Raw genomic sequence first — 20,570 nt, 5'->3', positions numbered from 1 at the left:
TTGTTTGTGTTAAATGTATTCACTCCTGGAGCCTGGAGGCGGCGGTTCTGTCTGCCGCCATCAGAGGGCGCTCCTCGCCTGCTGAAGAAATCCAATGAGCTGTGCAATGTGTATGAAAAGAAGGGTTTCCTTTTCCGTGTCAGCGGTGGCAGAGACAGCAGCAGCAGCGGTGGTGACATCACTTCCGGTTTCTCCCGGTGTTCTCAGCCTGCTGCAGAGGAGGAAGGAGCCCTGTCTGGTGGGCAGTTACCTCCATCTTCAGACCCTCACAGACCCCAGATCTGACCCCCCTCAGACCCCAGATCTGCCCCTCAGGAGGAGGAGAAAGCCTGGACAGGTTTCTGCTCAGGTAGGAGAGCTGCCAACTCACTTGGCTGCAATTTATTGACCCCCCCCCTTGCCTGGCATTCATGGTGAGACCTGTCCAGGGTTGCAGAGGAGGTGAGGCCTGTCCAGGTGGTGCAGGGGAGGTGAGGCCTGTCCAGGTGGTGCAGAGGAGGTGAGGGCTGTCCAGGGGTGAAGAGGAGGTGAGGCTTGTCCAGGTGGTGCAGAGGAGGTGAGGCCTGTCCAGGGGTGAAGAGGAGGTGAGGCTTGTCCAGGTGGTGCAGGGGAGGTGAGACCTGTCCAGGGTTGCAGAGGAGGTGAGGCCTGTCCAGGGGTGAAGAGGAGGTGAGGCTTGTCCAGGTGGTGCAGAGGAGGTGAGGCCTGTCCAGGTGGTGCAGAGGAGATGAGGCCTGTCCAGGTGGTGCAGGGGAGGTGAGGCCTGTCCAGGTGGTGCAGAGGAGGTGAGGCTTGTCCAGGGGTGCAGAGGAGGTCAGGCCTGTCCAGGGGCAGAGGAGGTGAGGCCTGTCCAGGAGCAGAGGAGGTGAGGCTTGCCCAGGGGCAGAGGAGGTGAGGCTTGCCCTGGCGCAGAGGAGGTGAGGCCTGTCCAGGGGCAGAGGAGGTGAGGCCTGTCCAGGAGCAGAGGAGGTGAGGCTTGCCCAGGGGCAGAGGAGGTGAGGCATGTCCAGGGGCAGAGGAGGTGAGGCCTGTCCAGGGGCAGAGGAGGAGAGGCATATCCGAGGGGTGTAGAGGAGGAGTGGCCTGTTCAGGGGTGCAGGGAAGGTGAGGCCTGTCCAGGGGCAGAGGGGGAGAGGCCTGTCCAGGGGTGCAGAGGAGGTGAGGCCTCTCCAGGGGCAGAGGAGGAGAGGCCTGTTCAGCGGTGCAGAGGAGGAGAGGCTTGTCCAGGGGCAGAGGAGGAGAGGCCTGTCCAGGAGGCAGAGGAGGTGAGGCCTGTCCAGGGGAAGAGGAGAAGAGGCCTATCCAGGAGGCAGAGGGGGTGAGGAATGTCCAGGGGGCACAGGAGATGAGGCCTGTCCAGGAGTACAGAGGAGGAGAGGCCTGTCCAGGGGGGAAGAGGAGGTGAGGCATGTCCAGGGGACAGAGGAGGTGAGGCCTGTCCAGGGGGGCAGAGGAGGTGAGGCCTCTCCAAGGGCAGAGGAGAAGAGGCCTGTCCAGGGGGCAGAGGAGGTGAGGCCTGTCCATGGAGCAGAAGAGAGGAGGCCTGTCCAGGGGCAGAGGAGGTGAGGCTTGTCCAGGGGGTGCAGAGGAGGTGAGGCCTGTCCAGGGGGCAGAGGAGGTGAAGTATGTCCAGGGGTGCAGAGGAGGTGAGTGTGAGAAGTTGGCCTGGCATATGCTCTCCACTAGTTATAGTGGGCACCTTTCACCAGTCCAAACAACCCTTATTGATGATAGATTAAAGAAAACCTTTATTGAAAGCTGTCCTGTGGTAGCTGTGGAAAGCAGCCTTCAGGCTAAGTCTTGAAGGAATATAAAGCAGCTTGTTCTACCAATCTATAATCTCTTGGGTGGAGGAGGTGAGACCTGTCCAGGGGGGTGCAGAGGAAGTGAGGCCTGTCTAGTGGGGTGCAGAGGAGGTTAGGAATGTCCAAGGGGTGCAAAGGAGGTGAGGTCTGTCCAGGGGTGCAGAGGAGGTGGGGCCTGTCCATGGAGCTGCATTGTAGGTGAGGCCTGTCCAGGGGGTGTGCAGTGGAGGGGAGGCCTGTCCAGGGGGGTGCAGTGGAGGGGAGGTCTGTCCACGGGTGCAGAGGAGGCGAGGCCTGTTCAGGGGTGCAGAGGAGGTGAGGCCTGTCCAGGGGTGCAGAGGAGGTGAGACCGGTCCAGGGGTGCAGAGGAGGTAAGGTTGTTCTGTCCAGGGGGGTGCAGCCTAGGTGAGACCTGTCCGGGTGGTACAGAGAAGGTGAGACCTGTGGAGAGGGGGTGAGGGGCAAAGGAGGTGAGACCTGTGGAGAGGGGGGAGGGGCAGAGGAGGTGAGACCTGTCCTGCCGGGGGGAGGTTAGAAGAGGTGAAGCCTGTCCAGGGGGAGGCACAAAGAAGGTGAGGCCTGTCCAGTAGGTGCAGAGGAGGGAGGAGTGTCCATGGGATGTAGAGGGGGTGAGGCCTGTTTGGAGGTAGGTGCAGAGGAGGCGAGACCTGTCGGGGGATGCAGAGGAAGCAAGGCCTGTCCAGGGGGCTCAGAGGAGGTGAGGGAGGCCTGTCCAGGGGGGTGTAGAGGAGGTGAGGCATGTCCAGGAGTGCAGAGGGGGAGAGGCCTGTTCAGGAGGGTGTAGAGGAGGTGAGGCCTGTCCTGTGTTTGGGTGGTTCAAAGGAGGTGGGGCCTATCTAGGAGGGATGCAGTGGAGATGAGGCCTGTTCGTCCAGGCGGGGTGGTTGAGAGCTGAGTTTAAGTTTGTTAATTGTTCTCCCAAGAGATTTGTGGAATGAGTGTAAGTTGCTTGTAAACTGGCCAATTGAAGAGCCACAGAGTGAAGCGCCTCAAAATATTTTATTATATAGTACAAGAGATTAATGCAGAGTTACAGTAAAAGAGGGCGCATCTTTTAGCGTTGCATCCAGAGGTTAGTTCACATATCCAGCAAAATGTGAAGGGCTGCAGACTAACATTCCGGAAGAGATGTTGTTTTACGCAAAGTTCTGTAGTGAGAATTTTGTTACTAAGCAGAAAAATATCAAAGAAAAAATAATGAGCGCTCAGACAAAAATGTTCCAAAGGGGTGACGTAAGTGCTTCTCACGGATTGTATTCTCGTTTTGATTCTGGGTTTGTTGCTGGTGTGAATTTGGATGTGCACGGCGTTGGTGTCGCAGAGTAATGATGTTCAGTATGTGCAAGGAGGAAATGTTGTTCCTCTGGGTCAGGGCCAGACTGGGAACCCAAACCAGGCCTGACAATTTTGACGGACCAGCCCCCTGCCTCTTTTGTTGCTGGGGGTGATATAGCAGCACCACAGCAAAACCAGCCCCCAGTAAGAAATAGGTTTCCCAGCACTGAAGAATCAGCCCCCACTCTTCCAGCCCCCCGGGGAAACACCCGAAGCCCGTTACGGCCAGTCCGGCCCTGCTCGGGGTGTAGGTTTTACTGACAGTTGCAATTTAAATACCTCAAACTCTAATAATGTGCAGAATAAGACACGCTCCTTGCGATGTTTGCAGGAACCTGGGAAACTGGAACATGAATCAGATGGCCAGAATGGGATGTCTCAGTCAATGGTCCCAGCCCAACTGGCCTCCGTGCCGAGCATGCAGAATCAAAGGCAGATATAGTGGAACTTGCCTTCAGTCTTGATGGTCCCACAGCCCAGTGCAGAATAGAACGCCAAATTCTCAACAATTTCAGTATTTCAACAAAATCCTTCAGTGATTAATAAGGATTTTCCACGACTTGCATCTACACTAGGAGTTTCTACTGGAATGAATCAGACTCAATGACGGTGCCTGAGACGGGAGAAGGATTGCATGCTTAGTGCAGTCCTGGAGGTCACCCAGAGTGGCTCTTTTGTAGAAGAAGTAAATGGGAATCCGGCATCTCTTTTAATCAATAAATGTGCCTCCCGTTCCACAGTCAGACTGACGGGAGCTCACGACCCACCCCTCTTGGGAAAGGAGTCCAAGTTGTAGGCATTTCTAATAAACAACTAATAAGCTGTCAGCAAATATTCCCGTACAAATTGGGTCAATGATGAATGGCCAGAAACGTATATTGTAATTAAGATCCATTTATTATGTTAGGGAATTACCTTGTAAAATGACTTGTGGCTTTTTGGGGAAGAGTCACCATTAATTATTCATTTTGTAGGTGTGGTTTATTAAATTACATTTTGTTGTGCCATGTTTTCATGAACATTCATTGATTGCTGTCATTTTTACCTCATCGTGAACCATGTCAATAATGTGTTCTTTCTGTCTAAAAACTTAAGAACTTTTCCTTGATTCCTAACTGAGCAGATTCTATGTCAGTTTGCTATTTGATATTATAAAGAAAATGTTTTCTTATATCTTAGCACACATTTGTTGTGTGTGGTCTGTCTATTGACTTTACATCGAGAGTTATTTCTGATTCTGGCTTTTCATATACTTTAGAGGTTCCCTTTATGTGAGTCTCCTGCAAATATTATGATAATTATTTCTTTGACTGAGTAACCATGTTTATGCCTTCAGTAATTATTTGAAACTTTTAATATAGCTTTGAAGCTTGTTGTACCTCCAAAGGCAAGGGCCTTTACCAAGGGAGCGGTCCTTTAATGGGCAGTTTTGCCTGCGACGGCTGACTATAAGGCCGTTACACTGTTTGCCCCATGAGGGTAGAATGTGTTAATCCCTAAAACAACGGTGTCCCAGAGACCGAGGGGGTTGAGACACCTCCGGTACTCTGAAACCTTTGTTTCAAAGCTGTTGCTGTGAAACTTGAACAGTTAACAGCCTCATGCGGGACACGGCGGTTAATTGTGAAACATTCACAGCAATAGCTGTTAAAGGAGGCTAAAGTCAGACTCTGGTTCTCCCTGGGCTTGGTTGTTTTGTAAATCCAGGACGGTTATTTGTAAAATGTGGTAAAGTGTGATTGTCGTCTGATGCAAAATTATTTCTTTACTTCCTTTCAAGTTATTCTGGGATGACAGGCAGTGCAGCGTGGCTGCCACCCTTGGGGGAACGAAAAAAATAATTGTCAGGTAAAGACTCCTATGACTCTATATTTCCTTTTCCCCTGGCTTTTTCCACGGCTCGCCAATTGTATGGAGGGAAGTGAGTGTTTCACTCTTGCTGCTCTACTCCACTTCCTGTCCCAGATCGATGGGCAGCGCTCTAGTTATTCCTGACTGGCCCAGCTATTTAATCTGAATGCCGGGCCGGACTCGCAGTGAACGCACGCAGCAGGCACGCCTGTCTGTGTCCGTCTGTGCCAAGTTTACGCCTTGTGCCAGGGACGGTGTCCTTTTTATTGTAGACCCTGGTATGCCCCGTGTTTACCCGAGAGGACAGCTCTTGGAGCTTCAAGGACAGAAGGATAGAAGGATGTGCACTGCAGGTCGATGAACTGTGAGCATTGGGCTAATAGGGAAGTGTGGCTCAATGGTTAGAGCAGCAGACCCTGATGTAGAGGTCTGGCCCGGGACCAGGGTTCAATTCCCGCCTCGGCGGGTCTTGGGCTCAATTTCCTCGGACCTGATAATTCTCGCCTCGGTGCCTATTCTAATCATGGGTCCCACTCTGCAACTCTGGGCAATAGCTTGCATAATCTCCACAACTGCCCCAACAGCGCTGGGATGCCTGGCTTCACCTTGGGGGTGCTCAGGAGTGGACATTTCACGGGGAAAAGCCAGGAAGGGTTCCATAGTGGTATGCGTTACAGCGCCAGGACACCCATGGGTATTAGTGCGCTTTACAAGTACAAATTACATTTACATTTACATTTACACTTTACATATGAGTGTGTTCACTGTAAGACAGTCATTCTATTGGGGGTAGCTAAAAAACCCAAGGGGAAACGTGTCCGCCGTACCCTTACCCATGAAACAGTCCTTGTCAGGGTATCTCCTGATCTCTGATTAAACATTGAGCAGAATTTAATGATTTTGTCTCCTTCCGTAGGCTTGATTGGGTATTTATTACTGAAACCTGGTCTAGAGATTGCTCAGAGCCTGACCTGGTGGAGGCCATCCCCTCAGGGTATGCTCTGTCCAGACTTGATAGGGGGGGTTAGGAGTATTTTATAAAGACACCTTCTCGTGCTTCACTGAGGCCCTCACCACTCCCTCAGATCCCTATCAGGCCCTATATTTCTCCTTAAAGATCCTACCCACTGATAGTTTTGTGGGAGTGGTCAGTTACCGGCCTCCCGGACCCAGTGGAATGTTTAATCAGGACTTCAGCAATCGGATTGAGCCTTTTTTGGCTTGATCCAATGTCACTCTTTTGGGTGATTTTAACTTCCATTTGGAGAAAACTCTGTGCTCTGAAACACAGGTTTTCCTGGAAGCTATGGACTCCTGTGGCCTTCCTCAGCTGGTGAGGAGCCCCTCTCATACAACGGGACACATTCTGGACAGGATCTTCTCTAACGATCCGAGGATGGAGGTGAATGATCCCATCCCACTCTCTTGGTCTGATCATAATCCCATTCCATTTTTTCTGCAAATTGCAGAATCCCACCCAGATCCCAATTTTAAGAAAAGGGTGGAGATGAAGAGAAACCTTAGCCGCATAAATAAGGAGGGTCTTCTAATTAAGCTCAGCAGTTATTGCTGTCTCCCCCACCTAGTTGTTAACTCAATCTATGATGATTTTTCCAACTGGCTCTTGACGGCTCTGGAGCATTATGTGGCCAGAAAACGCCCTTCAGCGCCCTGGTTCACCGAAAGGTTGAGAAACCTTAGGCAGGTATGCCGACAGCAGGAAACAAGCATTGGAAATGCAATAGGTCTCGCAGCATTAGAGTTAGTGCTTTTAGAATTGTTTATGGGTTTTTTGTTGTAAATCTTTTGCATTTTTATTTTTTGTAGCCAATGCTAAAGAATTACAAATCAAAAAAGCCATAAACAATTGTAAAAGCTTTAACTAAAAATCCTCTGAGACCTATTGCACTGTGTGAGGGTGAGGTGTTGAGGGTGAGTGAGGGTGAGGGTGAGTGAGGTGTTGAGGGTGATTGAGGGGTTGAGGGTGAGTGAGAGTGAGAGTGAGTGAGGGTGAGTGAGGGTGATTGTGAGTTAGGGTGAGGGGTTGAGGGTGGGTGAGGGTGAGTGAGGATGAGTGAGGGTGAGTGAGGGGTTGAGGGTGAGTGAGGGTGAGTGAGGGTGAGTGAGGGTGAGTGAGGGTGAGTGAGGGTGAGTGAGGGTGAGTGAGGGTGAGTGAGTGTGAGTGAGGGTGAGTGAGGGTGAGTGAGGGTGAGTGAGGGTGAGGGGTTGAGGGTGAGGGGTTGAGGGTGAGGGGTTGAGGGTGAGGGGTTGAGGTGTTGAGCGTGAGGTGTTGAGGGTGAGGTGTTGAGGGTGAGGTGTTGAGGGTGAGGTGTTGAGGGTGAGGTGTTGAGGGTGAGGTGTTGAGGGTGAGGGGTTGAGGGTGATTGATTGTGAGTGAGTGAGGGTGAGGTGTTGAGGGTGAGTGAGTGAGGGTGAGGTGTTGAGAGTGAGTGAGGGTGAGGTGTTGAGGGTGAGGAGTTGAGGGTGAGGGGGTGAGGTGTTGAGGGTGAGGGGTTGAGGGTGAGGGCGGGTGAGGGTGAGGGGGTGAGGGGTTGAGGGGGTGAGGGTGAGGTGTTGAGGGTGAGTGAGTGAGGGTGAGGCTGAGGTGTAGAGTGTGAGTGAGAGTAAGAGTGAGGGTGATTGAGGGTTTCAGTGTTAGTGAGGGTGAGGTATTGAGGGTGAGTGAGGGTAAGGGTGATTGAGGGATTGAGAGTTAGTGAGGGTGAGGTGTTGAGTGTTAGTGATGGTGAGGTGTTGAGGGTGAGTGAGGGTGAGGGGGAGTGAGGGGGAGGCGTTGAGGATGAGTGAGGTGTTTAGGGTGAAGTGTTGAGGGTGTGGGTGAGGAATTGAGGGTGAGGGAGGGTGAGTGAGGGTGAATGGTTGAGGGTGAGTGATTGAGGGTGAGGGGTTGAGGCTGATGTTTTGTGGGTGAGTGAGGGTGAGATGTTGATGGTGAGTGAAGGTGAGGTGTTGGGTGAGGCGTTGAGGGTGAGTGAAGTTGAGGGTGGTTGAGTGAGGATGAGTGAGAGTGAGGGTGAGTGAGGAGTTGAGGGTGAGGTGTTGAGGGTGAGTGAGTGAGGGTGAGGTGTTGAGGGTGAGTGAGGGTGAGTGAGTGTGTGGTGTTGAGGGTGAGTGAGGATGAGTGAGAGTGAGGGTGAGGGGACAGAGGGTTATATATCCTCCTGGTGGTAAGACCAAGGCTGAAAACAGCGTCCAGTAGATTTGTAACTAGAAAGAGTTATTCAACTTGAATTGACAAAACTACACGTCCCAGAATGCAAAGCTGCCATGAAATCATGCGAGTCAAATATGACTGTACCTTTCTGAACATAGGACAAGTGCAGTACAGAGATTGTTTATAGTAAATGTTGAAAGACATAGTAGCGCTCCCTCTAGGATTGCCATAAGCTCTTCTATGAAAACTAAAAAAATAGCAATGTCTAACAGAGTTAGAGGCATGCAGTATCACTTGTGAGAAATGTGTAGTCTCTTCTGCAGCTAGCAAAACTGTGGAGGGATTAGTGAAATGGAGTATAAACGAGAAAATGCACCCCCTCCCCCGCACATCTGCAAGACGGGACTGGGCAGTTTTACATCAGTCAGAGAAGACCTGTCATCCTTGCAGCCTCAAGTCACATATAACAAAAAGAACAGACTATTGGAATGCAATTCTGCTGTGCAAAACAGAAATCACTTATTTTACAGGAATTCACATGCCCGTGAGTGAGACCACCGCAAGAAAATGTACAGTTTGAAGGAGAAAACATGTAACCGGTCCCAATCGCTGGGATGTGTGTGGGTGCAAGCGTGGGCAGGGGGCACAAACATTGCCAACAGTAAGAGATTCTCCCGTCGGCCTGCAAGGACGCTCCCAGGGCCACATGCACTACAAATAAGGAAGAAAAAAAAATGACATGCGCACGCCCCTCCCCCAGAAAAGCAAACACTATCGGCAGACGTCCCAGCCATGACCTCATTAGAAAGAATTGCGCCCGAGGTGGGGGCCGCGGGCGCTTACCCTCATCCCATGCCACAGCTCTGCTCGGTTCTGTTCCAATCGGTTAATTTTGTAGGAAATAAACCGAAATTATTATTATTATTATTATTTTTTAGAAAAGTCATAGCACAAGAGTAAATATGAGTGAGCATTATGGTGCTGCGAAAAAAAAGTGCAGGGCCTCCGTATTTAATCTGAAACGTGTAAAAGCTACCAGCCAGCGCTAAAGTGCGTTATTGACATGCACATTTCACTCTAGCCTTGGCCACCTGAAATAGGCTACGTTAAAACACAAACACCGATCACTACTTTTAAACTGAATTACGGAATTAACATGGATGTTATTTGTATATACACGTTTTGCGGGTTTCAGCTAAACAGGCAGCTTGAAACGTCAATGCAAATGAAGACCAACAGCATACATACATTTTAGTGCGAGATTTATTGTCCACGCTAATTCTATTTAAATATACTGATCCTTAATGGAAATAGTACAACGCTTAACACGAACCAACCGAGCGAATAACATTCCGGTGTATATGGCATTTTTAATGCAAATATACGACAGCTTAAAAATATCACAGAGCACACACGCGTGCATTTATCACATTAGAAATTGTGGTTTGTTGTCGTCCGGTAGCGGCAGGCAGGCAGGGGAGGAGAGGAGGAGGGGGGAGGAGAGTAGGGGAGGCACGGCGGGAGGAGAGGAGGAGGGGGGAGGAGAGTAGGGGAGGCACGGCCTAGCGGCCGTGCAATCAAGTAGTGAGGGGGCGGAGCTGGGGGAGGCTGTGAGAGAGAGTAGGCAAGGCAGGCGGCTGGGGGCATGTGGCACGCGCATTTAAGCTCAATGCGCATGCGCATTGAGCTTAAATTTCTCGTGCACTGCAAGGAATCGCCACGATTCCTTGCAGTGTGGATAAAGAGCGGATAAGTGCCAATACTCTCGCCTTGCTCGATGCGCATGCGCATCGACAGGCGAGACCTAAAAATATGGCGCCGTGAGCTTATCCCAGCCGAAAGGGACCTGCATAAACTCAGATTGAAGGAATATAGGCTAGCTATTAATGAAGAAAAGATTATCTACTATTCCAAGATGACGAAATCCATTAAATCCCAGAGGGAACTCTTTTCACTGTGATTAATTCCCTCCTAGCCCCCTCGGCCTCTGCCAACACCGAGGTCTCCCAGGAGCTACGTGATAAAAGGGCATGCTTTTATACTGACAAAATCAAGGACATATAGACCTCCCTGGAGATATCCAATGTCGTAGGGTCAAAGGCCGATCGTCCTTTGGATTCTCTGGTAGCTCCTCCAAAGGATTGCCGCTTGAGCGCCTTTCCCCCTATACTTCAAGAAGACGAGGAGCGGATGGTAAGGGGAATTAGATATGGCTCCCCTATGGAGCCCTGTCCCCTGAAGATCCTGAATCTAGGAATGGAGGCTATTGTTCCTCCTTTGACATTAGTTCTTAATGCCATTATTACTTCTGGCCAGTATCCGACTGCCTGGAAAATGGCTGTGGTTAAACCTCTCTTAAAGAAGCCCTCTCTGGATCCGGCGGAACTAAAGAACTACAGTTCAATTTCCTGTTGCCCGTCCCAGCTAAAATCTTGGGGAAACACCTGAACCTCCATCTTAGCACCTATCTGGAGGATCATCAGTTGCTCGATGGCTCGCAACATGGGGTCAGAAGTGAGCACAGTACCGAGACAGTGTTAACCGTTGTTTTTAACAACATTCGACAACAGCTCGACGCAGGTCACACCACCTTACTGACCCTTCTGTACCTAACGGCAGCCTTCGAGACCATCTCTCCCCTTAGATTGGCTGGGAGGCTCCGGGAAATAGGGATCGAGTGCTACGCCCTTAATTTGCTTACTTCTTTCATTACGAAACAGGCTCAAAGAGTTACGATGGGTCAATTCCTTTCTGCTCCTAAACGGCTTTTCTGCGGAGTTCCCCAGGGATCCTTATTGAATCCCACCCTTTTAACCTTTATGCTGCCCCGCTTGCCAGGGTTGTAAGATCTTTTGGCCTAGAAGTGTTATCCCATGCTGAAGACACTCAAATCATGATTAGCATCACGGAGAGTGTTGAAGCATCAGTAGCAAATGTTAAAAACTGCATGCAGGTGGTAGCTGCATGGATGGTAGAGAACTATCTAAGACTCAATGGGGATAAAACTGATATTTTAATTTTTGGAGACCATCAGGAGATTTGGTCCAGGGCCTGGAAGCCAGATACGCTTGGATCTGGCCCTCACCCTGGCCTCAGTGCCGAAAATCAAGGCATCATAGTTGATACCTCCCTCTCCTTGGGCCCCCAAATAAATAGAAGTCTCCACCTGCTTCGGAATGATAAGAACTCTCAGAAAGATATGTCAATTTCTCTCCCCCTCCACGCAGAAACAGGCAGTGGTGGCCCTTGTGTTGTCCAGATTGGATTACTGCAATGCCCTTTATGTAGGGATCAATAAGGGTCTCCTACACCGGCTCCAACTTGTGCAGAATGCTGCTGCCAGGCTGGTGATGGGCCCTCCTAAATTCCACTCTGTTGCGGCTGCCATCAAGAGCCTTCCTTGGCTTCCTTTGGGTCGGAGAACTGAGTTTAAAGTAATTCGGTGACTGTGCCTAGATTCAGAAAATCTAGATGGGGGAGGTCCTTTTCGCTTGCTGCGGACAATTTGTTGAACTCCCTTCCTCTTTCAATTTCGATTCTGGAAACTCATTCCGTAAGGCCTTGAAGGCCTGGCTCTTTACCAATACGACTCTGTAAGCCCTCTATCTGTGGACACCCCTAATCATGACACTGATTGTAAAGGAGTGCGGGGGTAACCGCAGATAGAACGTGAGATGGTACGGGAAAGTTCTGATAAAACGCGTAAAGCGGATTATAATGATGCATTTAAATAGCCAACGAACACTAGTCACGGTAAGCGGGGTATGGGGTTTAATTCTTCGATTGCTTAAACTGGAACAGAGATTAGATGGAGGGCTCAGGGGAAAACTGGAGGTCTTGATGTACTTTAAAGTTTCCCCAAAGGATGCGATTGCCAATCCACTAACATGTAAGTTATATTAACGGTTTAGTTTTCCACATCAAAAAGGGAGCTATGTGATGTATTAAATTGAGGAGGGTATTGTGACTGAGCTGTGGAGTTTGAAAAATGAGCAATGAAATGTTGCACACTGTTTGACTGTTGTAGTAGATAGCACTGATAAATGACGCTTTACACTTGGCTTGATGCTTATGTACAGAAACTTAGAAGTTGGATTTTATTGATAGTTGTGTATATATTTTCCCCCAGATAAACCCCTGACGAAGGGTAATCCCGAAATGCAAGTGTTCTTGAATAAATTGTGACCTGTGGAAACACGTTTCTCCTGTGTTGTTGTGAAAAGACGTTGACAAAGAAATGAAATGAGTAAAATAAATCGAAGAAAACAAAGGATAAAAAGATTGATACAAATGGAGTAAATATGGATTAACGGAAGTATAACATGAGTTTGATTTATTGGACTTATTTGAAGGCACGGCTGTGCAGCTTGACGGGGTCATAATTGGCTCCTCTTCAGTTTGGCTTCACAATTGCAGCGCAATTGGGCGGAGCGCGGAGCAAGCTTGCACGCCGAACAAAGGTTGAAAATGAATGAATATGGAGAAAGCTAGAAGCGAACAACAAAAAAGGTGTGCATCTCACCAAAACTGTCTTTGCAATGAATGTTCATTGACCCTCATTTTTGGAGCTGGGTAACTATTTTGAAGGGCCTCAGCAAACATTGACAATTTTTTCGCCTAAAAAGTCTGTGTGATGAGAAGATCGACTTGAATTCTGTTTTTGGCTTTCACCAGACTAAAGGGGGGCAGCCCCGTCAATTGAAAGTGAAAGAAAACACTCACAGTCAGCACTGCCGACTGCGCCTCATTGCTACCTAGGCTTGGGCGTGCACAGCATCATCTGATGTGGCTAAAACTCCCCCTAATATGTCTCAACCTCACTAGGCCCTCAGTAACCAGGTAACGGTCAGCCAATGCCCATCAGGTAAACAAGGATTGGCATGCTCACCATCTCTGAGTGGATGAATTTCAGTCAGCTAAAGCTTAACCACAGCAAGACAGAGTTGGTCTTAACAGGAGGGTCCTCAAACCCTTGGAGTTCCAGCTTTTGGCCCCAAGCTCTTGGCCCTCCACCTTGCCCGGTCAAGTCCGTGAGGAGCCTTGGTGTCATCATTTCTAGTGACCTCTCGATGAGACCTCAAATCAACACCGTTACCTCGGCCTGCTTTTACCACCTACGCAGAATTTGTAAAATCCGAAGGTTCTTATCTATAGAGGCTCTTATACTTGTTATTATGGCCCTTGTCACCTCTCGCATTGACTATGCCAACTGCTTGTATGTGGGGATTCCTGCTTACCACCTCCATCGGCTCCAGCTGGTACAAAATCAGGCGGCCAGATTGGTTTTCCAACAGCCAAAGCACCAACATGTCATGCCCCTGTTGAAGAGATTGCATTGGCTTCCGGTCGCTTCCCGCTGTATTTTCAAAATGGGCTGTACTGTCTTTAAGTCTCCCTTTGCCCTTGCCCCTGCTTTCACTTCCCTCAGTCTTAAACGTTACATCCCCTCGAGGCATCTTAGGTCTTCTGCCCACAACCTCTTAATCACCCCTAGGTTCAAACGTAAAAAACATGGTGGTTCTTGTTTCTCCTTTCTTGCTCCTTTTACCTGGAATTCCCTCCCTCTTTCAATCCGACTCTCTCCTGGCTATATCACTTTCCGTAAATCTCTTAAAACTTATCTTTTTCAGTTAGCTTATGATTAATCCCTCTGTCCACACCCTACTGCTCTGCTATCTCCGCTTGTCTTTGAGCGCCATGAAACCAATTGGTGTCCGTGCGCGGTAACAAATTTTTTTAACATAACATAACATAACATAGCCAGTAGGTCTCGCCTTTGGGACCTTATAAGTGACCCCTCTATCTACACTGATGTAATTGGAAACTTCTCCCCACCACCAATCCTGACGCGCGCTTTCAGGTCCGTATGGAGATAGGCCAAAAAATGAACAAGGGCCTCATCCAGTCCATATTCTAAAAGGATGAACCATAGACGGAACCTATTGACAGAATCGAAAGCTGAGGACTGCTCCATAAAAGCTAAGTAAAGTAGCGAGTGCTGTGCAATAGTGTACTTCCCTTTGATCAAATTAAGATTAAGACTTTGCTCGTTTGTGCAAACTTTACCCCTGAAACCTAGTTGGCATTGTTCTAAAATCTGATTGTCCTCTGTCCAGGTTAAAAGTTTTGAGTATAAAATGCTGCCTAAAATTTTAAGGGTGTTATCTATGAGGGAGATCGGTCTACAGCAACAAGGTTGTGTGCGATCGTCCTTTTTAGGTCGAGGGACCTATAAGCTGCGCAAAGCGCAGCTTCCGGTCCGGAGATTTAATGTTACTTAGTAGGGCTTTAGAACCCGCCTCCCTGCCCTGTCTCTCCTCCATTGGCTGGCTTCCAAAACGGAGGCCAGCCATTGGAGGAGAGAGCCGACCCTCCAAAGAAGCTCCGTCTTTTTCGGATTTGGGGGCGTAAGTTTTGCTGTTCTTTAGACAGTGACATTGTCTGTCACTCAAAACAGCAAAACACGCCCCCGAATCCGAAAAATTTCGGAAGTGTGAGGCCGCCATTTTGTTTCCTTCGCAGTGAAGGTGAGCCATTCCCCGCTGTCCTCTTGCCTTCTTCCCCCTGCCTTCTGCCCCGCTGTCCCTGTATGTTTCCCGCCCCCCTCCCGCTGTCCGTGTCTTTTTCCCGCCCCCTCCCGCTGATGAGGTCGCCAGGGCTGAGAGCCCGGGCTGCTGGGAAGCGAGACGGGCTGTGGGGAGCCGTGAACTGTCCGTGTATGTTTCCCGCCCAGGTTCAGCGCTAGGTGCCTGCTCCCAATGTCTCTTACTATGCCCGGCGCGACTTTCTGCAGCAAGGTAAGGTTGAGAAGGTAAATTTCCAAGTGACATTGAGTCATCAAGTAACCGTCATATAATCTATCTTAGAAGGTAGCGCATAGGGTTTTACAAGGCAAGTGCACAAGAAAAGTCAGCTTGGCTCAAATTAAATGAAAGAGTGCCAGGACTACAAGTCACAGAATGCATTTGGTAGACCAATGAAAGACTCTGTCTGGAAACATACTGGATCCCAGTGACATAAAGCCACCTGGTAACACAACTAAATAAGCATATTTTATGTCCAAAATAAATGTTTAACAACTACATGCCAGGCATATATTGCAGAAATATTGCTCATCTGAAAACACAGGCTCGCGCTCTGTCGCCTCTTCCTGCTTTGCTCGGCGCTTTCCAATTTATACTAATGAGCAATTCTTTTAACAGCTGCCAGTTTTTCCAATTCTGCGGTAATCTCGTCTTTTTTTCATATTTTTTTTATTGTCAGCAAGTGGGTGTGTGGATGAGCGGGTGGGTGGTCAGCCAGCTTTAGAGCGCAGTCTGCAGCTAACAGATGGAAGGGGAATTTGTTCCAAATCCCTCATGCGCTATCTGTTTGTATTTATGCAAGTCATCTTTGCACCTGTGCTGGGAGAGAAAAAAAAAGGCATCCCAGCTCCCCCCCCCCCCAAATTCCCCCCCCCCCCCCCCCCCCCCCCACAGAGGATCAAAGGCGGCAGTGGTTACAAAACGGAGATCGCGCGGAAGGGGCGAGAGCCTTCGCGCTGAATGAATGCTGATCTGGATCTGCGCGCGAGAGACAGTGCTCGGTGGTGGAATGTTGGATCAGGTCTCCAACAACAGAGTATCCAGGCACGCCCAAAAATCATTTCATTAATTTATTTTACATCATAGTGTGTGGTGTGTCACAAATCCCGTTCCCTGGTTCACGAGGGCTCAACACGTAGCAAAATGCACAAGCTTGCTGCTGCCGAAATGATGTTTCTTTTATTTTGTTATGTTTCTGTAGGCTTTCGTGAACGTTCACTGAGTGGTCACTGTGAGTGCCTTCTACAAAAAAGCTAAAAGCAGGAAATGGTTACCATATTGCTACATGTTAGTGGGACCCATATTACCCTGTCCTGGTTGTCCTTTAAAAAAAGAAATCATCATGCTCACGTCGGAACGTGAAAATATGCACTGAAAACATCTTCCAAACCAGACTGCCAAAGCCTTGACCTCACATAAATTTCTCCCTAGAAGTTCAACTAATCATGCGCTTGGTCTACAGATAGTCTAGGGTTGGAGTTACAACAGAGCTCCTGCGTTGCCCATGGGAAAGTACCTAAAGCAATCTAGAGTTTTTCCCTGCACTCTGTAACATTACTCCAAGTTCCAGAATGCAAAGTAAAAACCTAGACTGAATGGGATCCTCACGCTTGGACCATGAAAGTTTAAAAGCTCTGGTTAGAATAGTAAATTTACTGATGTGTGGAGGTGAGAGGGGGCGGTGGTGGCCTAGGAAATGGCCAAGTGGCTGAGTTAACATGTAAACACCACCAGATCCACTTCTCTGGCACCCCTTTACCAAGGCCCCAGGTACTACCTAGTGAGAGGTTTGCATTTCACATCCGCTTAAAGCAAAGAGTCTCTGAAATTTTTAACACCAGTTGTAGATCACGTACTGCTGTGCAAAATGTAAGGCTTTACAAAGAATTGCTACAGACTCCAGTCTATGACCACATCTTCAAGACCAGGCCGGGGGGTTCCTAACAACAATAGCTTACAGCTTCACCACAAAAAACAAACAAGCGAGAAATGGATGTAAAAAACCTTGAAAACTTCCTTTTTAGGTCGAGGGACCGTAGGGCTCTGGATCCTCATCAAACTGAACTCAGATTTTAAAGCGCTACAGTATGCTTAACTCAGTAATCCCTACATGGCCACGCCTCCTGGGTTGTTGATTTGTTTATATATGTCCAAAGAAGGTCTAGAAGGGCTGGGTCAATGCCACTGACTACATATATTAATCACTTTAAATTAATTGTGGTAATTTTTTCATTATAAGGATTTCCATATATACGGCTGAAAAATAGCACAAGGCGAGGATAATGAAATTCAACAGTACTGCAAAAGCATGGCTTACATTACAAACAAAGTCTTGCAGTTGCCCATTGTAAATGACAATGCCATTTATTTAACGATTAAGCTATTGGCAATGTAAATGACAATGCCATTTATTTATGATTTAAAGAAAAAAAAAATGTCATGAGCAATGCCAATAGCTCTACCTTTAATGATGCTGAGACCATTGCATTGTAAATGCTTGTTAAAAATGGGAACAATCGTGCTAGTAGACCATGTCTTAGGCAGTGGGGCATTGGTTAGAATATTAAAAACAGTGGGGCCCAAAAATCGGGTTTTTATTTAATAAGATCGATGGACAACCCATCAGGGCCTGGAGTTTTATTGCCCGCACTCTGACGTATAGCCTCCTCAACCTCGTTTATTGATAATGAGACTCCAGGTGGCACCCTGTTAATAAAAGGGTCGGATTCAAAGGCAGGCTCTTGGTAAATAGTGGAAAAGTGACTTTTCCAGGTAGCGCTCATTATGTTGCAGCTGATGGGAGAGAACGGTTGTCCCATTGATCATAAATCTTTAATAGTAGTCCCAAATATATTCCCATTACTTAAGCTGGCAACATTAATGAGCGCATACCAGTGCTCACCTAATAACTGTTCCTTCCTATTAGCAATAGCCTGCTTATATGTCAACCGTAAGGACTTGACCAAATCATTACACCTAGGGCTTTGAGATAGGGCCTTGCAGAGCTTCCTGTTGACAATTGAGCACTCCTGATTGAACCATCTAGATCGTGCAGTACTCTACAAATGGGTTTAGACAGCAAGGATTTAATGGCTCCACTGAGTTTGGTAAAGGCGCTGATAGCCTCTGGGTGTGCAACAGGGCCTCTAAACAAATGTTAATAAGATTCATGTTTCCACTAACCAGTTTAGAGTACAATCTTGCAACATTCCAGCTTAAGATGAGGAGGTCTGAACTTGCTGAGGCCTTAGTTTGCATAGGGGGGAAAAGTGGGTTGTGGGAATAGTACACTCAGTTACTGGCAGAGCATGAGGTAACCTAATATCAGGATCAGTATTTTCCGCAAAAGTTGATAGTCAGTCTTGGGTCTCTAATCCAGACAAGGCCTGGAACCTAATAGAGGTAGTAATTCAAGAGGATTTGTTGGTGAAAGGAGCATGACTTGGTTTGTAGAAATAACCAAGGGGTAGTGCGCATATGTTAGTGCTATTAGGTGTTATAAATTCGCAACCCCTTAGTAGGTGTCTCACCAAAGAAAGTCTGCGAAAGTTAATTATAATACTTTACACTGGAACAGACTCCCACCTAGCTTGCGGCCGGAGACCTCAGAATTGGTGTTTCGTAAACAACTGAAAACATACCTCTTCCCTTCAGGGTAGAGGGGGGTGGGCTCCTCTGTGGGGATAGAGATAGAGATACTTGGTACTCTTAAATATTGCTAGCCGTATCATAGCGCGGGGACACACTGGCCTTAGTGTAACCAGGCGCTTTAAAAATTTCTTCTTATTATTATTATTATTACCCTTCGATATTTTTTGTAGATGCACTGACTCACCCAACCCTGCGTGCCATAATAATATCCTTTATTTCGGATACATGGAAGCTTCTATGCCTTGATAGCCAGTCCGCACATTTATTGCGTAGCTGGTCCCATGACTCATGCTGATCCCTCTTTAAAGTAGGTACTCCTGCCAGTACCAACACATAAGGGCAAGCAGCGGGCGGCAGACTCAGGACATCCTGATTAGCCATTCATACTTGGGGCGACAGGAACATTAATGCACGAGGTACTAGACAACCTGTTCTGATTCGAGCCCCTGGGCCTGTTTAACCTATTAGCACCTTCCCTGGTGGGGTTGGTATTTGAAATGGTTATTGGTATAGGGGTGTGGGGGGACCCTTTCCTATCTATGGGCAATTGAGGCAGCCCCTGGATTGATCGTATATCGGGTGAAGGGTGATTGCGGGAGCAGTAACTCTGGCGGTTTGCAACACAATTTCGGCATAAAAAATACTCATACCAACACCTACACTATCGATGGCCCTGCTCCCATCAACCTCTTTGATTTCGGCCACCTTTTCCCCCCACTGTCCCCTTAAAACGTTTGGCTACTAAAATAGCCACCCGCCTTCTTATCCAGGGTGGATGAAAAGAACTGCTGGGGAAAGAGTTGTGACCTCATTCTATGCCAGTCTTTGGAGAGGAGCTGTGTCTCCTGGAGGAGGCACACATCTCCCTCCATGTTATCCAGGTAGGAAAGGATGGATCTCCTTTTATTGGAATTGTTGAGGCCTCTCGCATTCAGAGTGAGAATTTTCAGTGTGGGCTGGGAAATAGCGTGTCATAGTGAGTGCACCAGCTTTGGCCTGTATTTGGGTCCCTGTGATCCCTCTTACCCCTGAGCTCCCAACGTCTGCCCGGCCTCCATTGCCCTGTGATCCTCTCTTCAACGCCTTTAACCTGCATACCAGTTCTCCACCCTCCCCTCCCTAACCCAAACTTAGAAACCCATTAACCTCAAATTGTCCAGGGCCCGCCATTCATACGTGCGCGTCCTTGGAAGTCGGAATAGTTGGGAATGTGTGTGGCCTGTTACCCATGTCTCTACACTCCCCGTGTCTCTACGCTCCCCACAGACTTCTTCGCCGCCCAACAAGCCTTGAAAATGTCACTTATCTGTCCCTCAGTCGTTCACGTGTCATCATGGGGGAATGTCTCCTTCGACAATGTCTTCAGCACTGCCAGTCTTTCTTGTGCCATGGTCTTGGGGTCCGGTCTCGTTGCTCACTCTGTTGTACGCCTCCCGTAGACCTTATGCCATCTTTCTCGAGGAGTTTTATTTTGTGGGCCCTCTATCTCCTCCTGGATTGGATTCTCGATGCCCAGCACCTGGCAAGTGTCCTGCATGGATCTGAGCTGGAGGAGTTTGCCCTGCCATATGAAAATCAGCCGGAAAGGGTGACCCAAAGAATACGGTATTCCTTGATTTTGAAGACGCGTGGTTGCCACTCGGAACACCCAACACTTTTGAAGGGGTATTAGAGCCAGGTCCTGGTACAAAGCTATAGAGTGGTCCTGATATCTTAGTGGTTGCTTGTCCCTGGCAGTACGTAGTGTACACTCTTTTAGTTGAAAGTCTGGAATGTAAGCCAAAATATCCGGTGGGGGTGCCCAGTATGCTCCTGAAGAGACCCTGCAGGTATTGTGTGATGTCTGGCCCTTCTTCTTTAGGTGGAACTTCCTTAACGCGGATGTTGATTCGCCAAGACCGATTCTCCAGGTCTTCTGTGTGTGCCTGGAGATCGCTATGTTGAGCCTTGAGCCGGAATATCTCTTGCTGTAGATGCTCCACCTCCTCTTCCCAGGCTTGCTCCTGATCCTCGAAGGAGGCCACACGGTCCCCAACGGCATCGACATCCCGCCTTATCATAAGGCGGGACGTTGATGCTGTTTGGGAACGTGTGGCCTCCATCGGTTATCTCCTTCATCTTCCCCGCTATTTCCATTTTCAGCGTCTG

General features: G+C 48.6%; 1 protein-coding gene across 1 annotated transcript in view; it reads left to right on the top strand.

Moving 5' to 3' along the window:
- Window positions 1–205: 205 nt before the first annotated feature.
- The window catches only part of LOC147737618 (uncharacterized), a 68,485-nt gene continuing 48,120 nt past the window's right edge, over window positions 206–20,570 (top strand). The window contains exon 1 of the mRNA XM_086938748.1: window positions 206–349. The gene's annotated coding sequence lies outside the window, so the exon portion shown is untranslated. The remainder of the gene's footprint in view (window positions 350–20,570) is intronic.

The sequence above is a fragment of the Lissotriton vulgaris genome, chromosome 1_1, assembly GCF_964263255.1.
Source record: "Lissotriton vulgaris chromosome 1_1, aLisVul1.2, whole genome shotgun sequence".
Taxonomy (NCBI): Eukaryota; Metazoa; Chordata; class Amphibia; order Caudata; family Salamandridae; genus Lissotriton; species Lissotriton vulgaris.
Note: the sequence above shows the minus strand (reverse complement) of the source record. Positions and strands in the feature narration are given on the sequence as shown.